This window comes from Callorhinus ursinus, unplaced genomic scaffold (genome assembly GCF_003265705.2).
Source record: "Callorhinus ursinus isolate GAN/ISIS: 27379988/994484 unplaced genomic scaffold, GSC_fseal_2.0 scaffold1499, whole genome shotgun sequence".
Lineage (NCBI taxonomy): Eukaryota > Metazoa > Chordata > Mammalia > Carnivora > Otariidae > Callorhinus > Callorhinus ursinus.
Window position 1 is genome coordinate 965 of NW_027398553.1, and position 9,929 is coordinate 10,893.

The window sequence follows — 9,929 nt, forward strand, 5'->3', positions numbered from 1 at the left end:
CCAACACATATGCAATGATACCTCATTGCAGTGCTGACTTTTTTCCCTCATGACCAATGCATTGTGCATCTTTTCATGTGCTAATGAACCATTCCCATATCTTGTTTCCTGAAGTTTCTATTCCAATCTTTTGACCAATTATTGTATTGTGTTCATTGTCTTATCAGACTATATGATATCTAATTCTAGAGAATGGTCCTTTGTAGGGCATAAACATACTTCTATACTGTGGCTTCCCTTTTTGTTCTCTTAAGGTTGTCTTTCTTCGAGAGTTACATATAGAAAGATAAAGATAGATAAATTCATTTTCATATCCAAAGAAATAACTCATTGCCACTTTAAGCTTGCAAAATCATACGGTTGAACTTTTTGGAAAATATAAAATCATTTATTGAATTTCAGGGTATGAAATTTATTGTTTTTGTAATTTAAACTGTTTCAACGGGCATATTGAGATATAATTTACAAGCAAGAAAGTTTATATAATTTAAGTCTAAAGTTTAGTCCGTTTGAACATATATATGCATCACCCACACAGTGGATATATCTATCACCCCAGAAAGTTTCCTTGTGCTCTGGCCAATTCCTCCCTCACATTCCCACCTCAGGAAACCACCGATTGGCTTTCTGTTACAATAGAATTATTTCCAATTCCTAAGGTTTTATATTTTGAAATCATATGCTATGGACATTATTTTGCTTTGATGTTTTTTTTGCTCAGAAAAATTATCTGAGCAAAAAATAAAATCTGTACCAATTTGTTATGTATGTGAAGAGATTACTCTACTAAACCAAGTAGTATTCCTTGAACTGGATATGCCACAACTTCTTTTGGTCATTTACCTGTGAATGGATTAGAATGGCAATTAAAAATAGAGTTTCTATCCATAGATTTTTATGAATATATCACTCTTTTTTTTCATTTGAGTGGAATGGTGGTGGCCTATGCCAGGGGGTTTGGTAGAGAGGTTTAATATTTTGAAGCAGGTCGCAGCTGTTGGGGTGCTTGGGTTGCTGAGTCGGTTAAGTGTCTGACATTGATTTTGGCTCAGGTCATGATCTCCTTGGTGATGAGATGAAGCCCCAAATAGGGCTCCATGCTCAGTGGGGAGTCCCCTTGAGGTTCTCTCCCTCTGCCCCTCCCTCTGCCCCTCACCCCACTCACTTTCACTCCCTCTCACACAAAGAAATCAATCTTGAAAAGAAAAAAAAAAGATTTCCAAACTATTTCCTAGAGTAGTTGTAGAATTTAACATTCCTATCAGCAGTGTATGAGAATTTCAGCTCCTACACATCTTTGCCAATACTTGGAATGGAAATTCTTCTCATTTTTGCCATTTTAATTGGCAGATAGTGGTTTAAGTTTGCATTTTTCTAATGACTAATGATGTAGATCTTGTCATGTTCTTACATGCCTTCCATATATGTTCTCGGCTGAACTGTCTACAAAGCTTTTACCCAAATTATTTTCTTATTTTCTTATTTGAAAGAGAGAGAGAGAGCAAGAGCGGGGATGTGGGGTGGGGTGGGGAGGGCAGAGAGAGGAGAAACACACTCCCCTGTCAGTGGGAAGACTGACAGAGGGGGGCAGGGCTAGGTCCCAGGTCCCTGAGATAATGACCTGAGCCAAAGGCAGCTGCTTTACCAACTGAGCCACCCAGGTACTTTTCTTTTACCCATTTTTAAATTGGATTGTTTGCCTTCTTACTATTGTCTTTGGAGAGTTCTTTCAGTGTTCTATTAGGAGACCTTCATTAGATATGTAATTTGTCAACATTTTCTCCCTATGTGTGACTTGACTTTTCATCCTCTCACCAATGTCTTGTGAAGAACAAAAGTTTTAAATTTTGACTAAGTCCAATGTATCCATTTGTTCTTTCATCAATCACAATTTTGGTGTCATATCTAAGAGATCATTGTCCCAGGGCTCCTGGGTGGCTCATTCTGTTGAGTGTCTGCCCTCGACTCAGTTCAGGATCCCAGAGTCCTGGGATCTAGCCCACCATCGGGCTCCTTGCTCAGCGGGGAGCCTGCCTCTCCCTCTCCCTCTGCAGCTCCCCTGCTTGTGCTCTCTGTCAAATAAATAAATAAAATCTTTAAAAAAAAAAGAAATCATTGTCCAACTTAAGGTTATAAAGATTTTTTTAACGATTTATTTACTAGGGCGCCGGGGAAGCTTGGTTCATTATGCATCTGCCTTCAGCTGAGGTCATGATCCCAGGGTTCTGGGATTGAGCTCCCCCTCAGGGTCCCTGCTCAGCAGGGAGTATGCTTCTCCCTCTCCCTCTGCCTGCCCTTCTGCTTGTGTTCTCTCTATTTCAAATAAACAAATAAAATATTTGTTTAAAAAGATTTTATTTATTTAATTTTAGAGAGAGTGACAGAAAGAGAGCAAGTGCGGGACAGAGGGAGAGAGGGAGAGAAATTGAAGCAGACTCCCCACTGAGTGCACCGCCAACTCTGGGCTTGATCCCACAACCCATGAGATTAGGACCTGAGTCAAAATCAGGAGTCAGATGAGCCACCAACTGTGTCACGCAGGGGCTCCTAAAGATTTTTCTACTATGTTTTCTTCTAAAAGTTTTAACATTTTAACGTTTCTGTTTAGGCCCTTACTCTCTTTTAGGCTAATTTCTGGGTGGTGTGAGTTAGGGATCTAATTTTATGTATTTATTTATTTTCATATGCACACGCATATGTCATATACATATCCATTGTTGAAAAGATTATACTTTACCACTTGCTGAAAGACTATACTTTTTTTTAAAGATTTATTTCTTTATTTTGGGGTGGAGAGGCAGAGAGAGAGAAAATCCCAAGCAGACTCCGTGATGGGGATGGAGCCAGAAGGTAGCTCGATCCCAAGACCCTGAGATCATGACCTGAGCCAAAGTCAAGAGTCAGACATTTCATGAACTAAGCCACCCAGGTGCTCCAAAAGATTATACTAGGTCATTTATATTTTTAAATGAGTTTTAAAATCAACTGGTCACTTCCTATCAAAGATACAGGCTGAGATTTTGAGAGAGATTCAATTGAATCTATTGATCAAATGGGGAAAATTGATGTTTCTACAGTATTGAATCTTATGATCCACGAATAAGGAATTTCTCTTCATTTTCTATGGTTTCATTCATTTCTCTGTGAAATATTTTGTGATTTTCAGTCTGATCTATCCCTCAGTATTTCATGCTTCATGCTATTATAAATGATATCATTTTCCACATTTCAGTTAGGCATTGCGATCACATAAAACACAGTTGAGTTTTATATATTGATGTTATATCTTGATACAAACAAATGCATTTCAGATCCAAACTAGATCTGGCAGTGACCATATCTTTGGAGATTTAGGTATTTGCCAGGTGAGAAGGACATTTCTCAGCAGTCCAAGGAAAAGGAATAACCCAACCCATATCAAGTCCTATGGCTGGGCAGATTGTACAGAGTCTAATGGACCAATGCATGTGAAATGTTGTGTATGTTCAGTAATAAACTTTCCTTGAGAGTCACCATTCAGTTGGCGAGGCTGCCAGTTTATCTTCTGTTTAGCTGCAATACCACAGTTGCAAAATTTAGAGGCCACTGTTCTCTCTTATTATGTAATTTAGTCTTCAATCATCTATTCCCAGCATGATGTACTGCCAGAAGATTCAGATCGTTGTGCAATGAAATATCCATCGAATACCATGAATTGTGCCCCAGTCTGATCCGTCTTATTTCTATGTGATCTATTATAAAGTGACACCGACAGCATTTAAACAATTAATAGTGGCAGACTGAGGGAGTTTGGTTGTCTGACTCAGTTGCCTTAGGAGACAATGGCTCCGACTCCAAATCGGAAGTAGGTGTCCACTCCCATCAGACTGTAAGCCTCGGGTCCTGATTCTGCAACAGAATCTGTAGACCTCTGTGTCAGCTTCATACCCCCAACAGAGAGTAAATGATCTTTGGTTTAAGTAAAGATTGGTGTGTGTAGCATATTTATGTTAACTCTTTAGGCACTGAACTTAACATCCTGTCAGGTAAAGCTTGCACAGCTGTGTGACTCACAAGGTCACATTCCCAGTGGCTCAGGTGACATGTCTCAAAGAAACCAAAGCATCCATTCAGTATTAGGTGTCTCTCCTAAAGTTCACTCTTGATGGGCTAAAATGTGGCTCACAAACAGCTTGAAATATGTTCGATATATGTTTGTCTAATGGTTTTCTAAAGTCCAATTACCCAAATGACTTTCAGGACGGATTTTTTTTTTCCCCAAAGCTCTGCCTTTTTGACAGGACCCACGAGTCAATATACACATAGATTTATTCCAATTTGTTTATAATGAACCAATCATTGTCTACATGACATATAATTCTATACATTCCTTCTTTTACCTGTTTACTTTCAGATGTTGAGATGATGGGAGGTTACTTGCCTCTTCCACTGACATCCTGAATTACAATTCTGCTCTCTGTTTAAAAAAAAAAGAAAAAAGCTGCTTTAACATGTTATTCATCAAAGTCATCATAGGATGTGTTTAAATCTGCATTTGGGGGGGCATCATTCCTTTTGAAAGATTTTATTTATTTTTGAGAGAGCAAGTGTGAGCTGGGAGAACAGAGAGGAGGGAAAGGTAGAAAGAATCTAAGTAGACCCTGTGCTGAGCATGGAGCCGAATATGGGTCTTGACTCCACTACCACGACATCATGACCTGAGCTAAAACCAAGAGTCAGACCCTGAAGTGCCTGAGCCACTCAGGCACCCTTGGTGTTTCTAAGAATAGAAAAGTCATTTTTCGCTCAAGCAAATAGTGGGTAATCTGTGAAAGAATGATTGCAGATCATGGACTAAATATTTAGTGTCCAATGAATCCAAAATTTTGCTAGACATGTTTTCCCAAGATTGTGTAAATTACTATGAGCCAGCTCACCGGCAACTTCTAAAGCCCCAAACCTTTTTCTCCAAGGCTTAGGGCATACTGTCACAAACTCAACCCAGCCCCTTCTTGAGCCACCTTTCAAGTGATCTGTTTTCTTGCATGACCCAACAGGCAGAGCAACTTTCCAGCTTCTTATGGGCATTAAGGGCCTCCCATTTCTGTTACCAATGGAAGTAAGTGGTTTGCTTTGTTATTTGGCATCTAGAGCCATGATTAGGGTCAAGTTTGTCTCCCAGAAGTCATTAGGTGCTGTTAAATGCAGTAACTTTCCTCCCACTACCCTACGCTTGACCCCACTCATGTATTATATTCCCTAAAACTTCACTTTCTGAGTCGATCTTTACTCTTTTTATTCAAGGCCCACCCAGGCAGCATTATTAAGATTATTATTAAAATCATGTGGCTTCAGATGCAAGGGTCCCCTACCCTGCCCCTTCCTGACTTAGGGCAGAACTATCTGCATTAAGAATGGACAATTCCAACCCTTATCCAAACATCACTGATCCCTCTCAGTACACACTTTCTTGGAGGACACCTACAGTGTGGGTAGCTCCAAGTCGGAGCTAGGTGTCTGGGGCAGAGCCTCATGGTCACATCCTCCTCCTCTTGGAACCGGTGCTTCCCAGCAGTATAAACCACCACAATCCATCCTCTGGGGCTCCTCGGCAGGGGCACAGGTTCACCATGGACGAAGTTGCTCTTCCAACGTCTTTGCTCAGCTCAGGCTGCTCCTTGCAGAGTTGGATGCTGCTGTATGCATTCCTCAGCTTCCCCGAATTTTTCTGAAATCAACTTGTCCTAATTCTTACCTCCTTTGGCAACCACCTGCTCCACCATTGTCTTGTCCTTCCTAGGGTTATTCTCATCCTCCAAACCTGCTGATTTTCTATCTTCCATCTGCTCCCTCCGTTCTCTGTTTTCAGTGTGGGCTCAGCTCAGGCTCCTGCAGGAGACACACAGAGAAGGGACCAAGTCAGGTCTCAGCTGCAGTCCCCAGGGCTGCTTAACAGGCACCTCAGACCCTCCCGCACTCACAGAAATTGAGCAGGAAGGCACTTTGGAGAATTTGAATAACAACCTTATCATACAGGAGTGGAAGCTGAGGCCCAGAGACATTAAGAGATTTTCCCAAACACCTTCAACACTTCATGGCAACGGAGCCCCCACACAGGCCTTGGCTGCAAGCTTCCCTGTGAAGGCTCCGGAACACACCCTCGAGAACCCCACATTTGAATTTCAGGGAACACTAGAATTAAAAGTTCAGCTTAAAAATAAAAAATTAATTTTCAGGGGACTTTGGATCAAATGTTGGTATTTCCGCTTTTAAAAACAAGGCCTTTCTGGGGTGCCTGGGTGACTCAGTCATAAAATTGTCTGCCTTTGGCTCAGGTCATGATCCCCAGGGTCCTGGGATCGAGCCCTGGATCGGGCTCCTGCTTGGTGGGAAGCCTGCATCTCCCTCTCCCACTCCCCTGCTTGTGTTCCCTCTCTCGCTGTGTCTCTCTTGGTCAAATAAATAAATAAAATCTAAAAAAAAAAAAAAAAACAAAAAAACAAGGACTTCTGGGGACAAATCTTTTCTCCCAATTATATAATTCTGTTACTTATATTAACTTTTCCATCACTGGCTCAGGGATTAGGATCACAGAACACAAAAGTGTTAAATAATACTTACTATAGTCACAAATAAAAGGCACTTAGGTGATTATCTGTAAAATATCTGACACTTGTGCCAAAGTTCTTTTTCCTGAGAGCTGGCACTGGGTCTGCCTGCTCACCCCATGTCCCCCGTGCCTCCGAGAGCCTGCCAGGTGAAACATTCAGTAAATACTTGTCAAGTGGATAGATAACAGTTACCAGCAATAATGAGCTTTTACTGATCTCCAGTCCCAACCATCTTTCCATTCAAACCCAATCCCCGTTCTGGGCTGAAGCAATAGAAGCACAGCCTTCAGAAAAGCAGTCCAAGATGCCAAAGCAGCCTCACCACATGTCCCATATGCTTTCGTGGATCACTTAATTATCTCTTTGAGCATATTTATCTCGTGTATGATAGAGAATGTAGAATATAACTTCGAGAAGGCAGCATGGACCACTGGAATGTTAGACGGGAAATGGGGTATCATGCAGCAGACAGGGGTCCCGTCCCTGGGCACCAGCTGCAGAGCTAAAGACCACCTCCATCAGAGTCACTGTGTGCCTCTTAGAATGCCCTGGGGATAAAGCCCACGAATCTGCATTTCTGACAAAAGCTCCAAGGAGATTCTCACGTATGGAAAAAGCCCATTTTATTTTATTTTATTTTATTTTTTTATTGTTATGTTAATCACCATATATTACATCATTAGTTTTTGGTGCAGTGTTCCATGATTCATTGTTTGTTCATAACACCCAGTGCTCCATGCAGAACGTGCCCTCCTCAATACCCATCACCAGGCTAACCCATCCCCCTACCCCCCTCCCCTCTAGAACCCTCAGTTTGTTTTTCAGAGTCCATCATCTCTCATGGTTCGTCTCCCCCTCTGACATACTCCCCTTTTCTTCCTCTCCTGTTATCTTCTTCTTTTTCTTTTTTCTTAAAATATGTTGCGTTATTTGTTTCAGAATTACAGATCTGTGATTCAACAGTCTTGCACAATTCACAGCGTTCACCGTAGCACTTACTCTCCCCAATGTCTATCACCCAGCCACCCCATCCCTCCCACCCCCAACCACTCCAGTAACACTAAGTTTGTTTCCTCAGATTAAGAATTCCTCATATCAGTGAGGTCATGTGATACATGTCTTTCTCTGATCGACTTATTTCACTCAGCATAACACCCTCCAGTTCCATCCATGTCGTTGCAAATGGCAAGATCTCATTCCTTTTGATGGCTGCATAATATTCCATTGTGTATGTATACCACATCTTCTTTATCCATTCATCTGTTGATGGACATCTTGGCTCTTTCCACAGTTTGGGTATTGTGGACATTGCTGCTATAAACATTGGGGTACACGTACCCCTTCGGGCCCCTACATTTGTATCTTTGTGGTAAATACCCAGTAGTGCAATTGCTGGATCGAACGGTAGCTCTAATTTCAACTGTTTGAGGAACCTCCATACTGTTTTCCAGAGTGGTTGCACCAGCTTGCATTCCCACCAACAGTGTAGGAGGGTTCCCCTTTCTCCACATCCCCGCCAACATCTGTCGTTCCCTGACTTGTTAATTTTAGCCATTCTGACTGGTGTGCGGTGGTATCTCATTGAGGTTTTGATTTGGATTTCCCTGATGCCGAGCGATGTTGAGCACTTTTCATGTGCCTGTTGGCCATTTGGATGTCTTCTTTGGAAAAATGTCTGTTCATATGTTCTGCCCATTTCTTGATTGGATTTTTTGTTCTTTGGGTGTTGAGTTTGATAAGTTCTTTATAGATTTTGGATACTAGCCCTTTATCTGATATGTCATTTGCAAATATTTTCTCCCATTCTGTCGGTTGTCTTTTGGTTTTGTGGACTGTTTCTTTTGCTGTGCAAAAGCTTTTTATCTTGATGAAATCCCAATAGTTCATTTTTGCCCGGGCTTCCCGTGCCTTTGGCGATGTTTCTAGGAAGAAGTTGCTGCGGCTAAGGTCGAAAAGGTTGCTACCTGTGTTCTCCTTTAGGATTTGGATGGACTCCTGTCTCACGTTTAGGTCTTTCAACCATTTGGAGTCTATTTTTGTGTGTGGTGTAAGGAAATGGTCCAGTTTCATTCTTCTGCATGTGGCTGTCCAATTTTCCCAACACCATTTGTTGAAGAGACTGTCTTTTTGCCATTGGACATTCTTTCCTGCTTTGTCAAAAATAAGTTGACCATAGAGTTGAGGGTCCATTTCTGGGCTCTCGATTCTGTTCCATTGATCTATGTGTCTGTTTTTGTGCCAGTACCATACTGTCTTGATGATGACAGGAAAAAAGCCCATTTTAAACAAAGAGCCGAGGATGGAGACTCTGAAAGACCCAGTGCTCACACCCTTCACCCAAAGTGGCTTTCAATGGAGAATGGGGACATTTCTGGGAGGGGCTCCTACTTGATGTGTGTCCTGCTTCCGTGATTTGGGTTTTTAGGCCCTCTGTTTGCCTGTAGGTTTCCTCCTCTGCTCTAATTGCTGGGGAATGTCAGCCCTCATGGGGGTCATTTCTTTATGAAGACCTCTGTCATTTATTCACCTCCTGGAGAAGGGACAGCGGAGATCAGGTCTGGGGCTCCACAGTTCTAGCCTTCCTCCTAAGCCACATGGGTAAGCTGAAAGCATCATGACAGATAGAAATGAGGTCAGGGAAGAGGATCCCAGAGGAGTGAGATGCTGAGGGCAGGCCCTCTTCAGAGAGAGAACCACTACAAGGTCACTATCAGACCTGTTCAGGTGGGGACGACTTACTGACCAATTCCGTGAGCAGAGAACCCACCCTCGTCATTCCAAACTCCTGAGCCAAAGGACTGCGAGATAACACATGTTGGTTGCTTTAAACCACTGCTTTTCTAATTGTTAATATGCATCAATAGAGAACTAGTTAAGATGCTTATCTCTACTTCCCCGGGTTTTTAATGTTTAGAAACACGTATGCTAATCTCTATCAAGGAAAAAAATTCCAGAATTCACTGCGATGGCAGGTAGTGGGGTGGCGGCGGAGCCACGGCCGGAAGTAGAATGGTGGAGGCAGTGGAAGCTCTGGCAGCTCAGGACTGAGTGCAAGTAGGAATTACCCTGATGCTTCAGAGGCTCTTGAGGTTTTCCTCTCTCATTCGGTCTGCAGTCTCAGTTCATTTGAGGAGCAACACTGGTGTTATTGTGGTGACATTTTTTTTTAATTTTTTATTGTTATGTTAATCACCATACGTTACATCATTAGGTTTCTTTTTAATAATTTTTATTGTTATGTTAATCACCATACATTACATCATTAGTTTTTGATGTAGTGTTCCATGATTCATTGTTTGTGCATAACACCCAGTGCTCCACACAGAATGTGCCCTCTTT

The 9,929-nt window shown here is 42.0% G+C and overlaps 1 long non-coding RNA gene across 1 annotated transcript; it reads right to left on the bottom strand.

The window, feature by feature from the left end:
* Positions 1–757: 757 nt before the first annotated feature.
* LOC141372139 (uncharacterized) lies at positions 758–5,864 on the bottom strand. The gene is made up of 3 exons (XR_012377450.1): positions 5,465–5,864; positions 4,380–4,456; positions 758–843 (listed from the first exon to the last, which is right to left on the bottom strand). It is a non-coding gene; the product is annotated as an uncharacterized lncRNA (long non-coding RNA).
* Between the last annotated feature and the right edge of the window lie 4,065 nt (positions 5,865–9,929).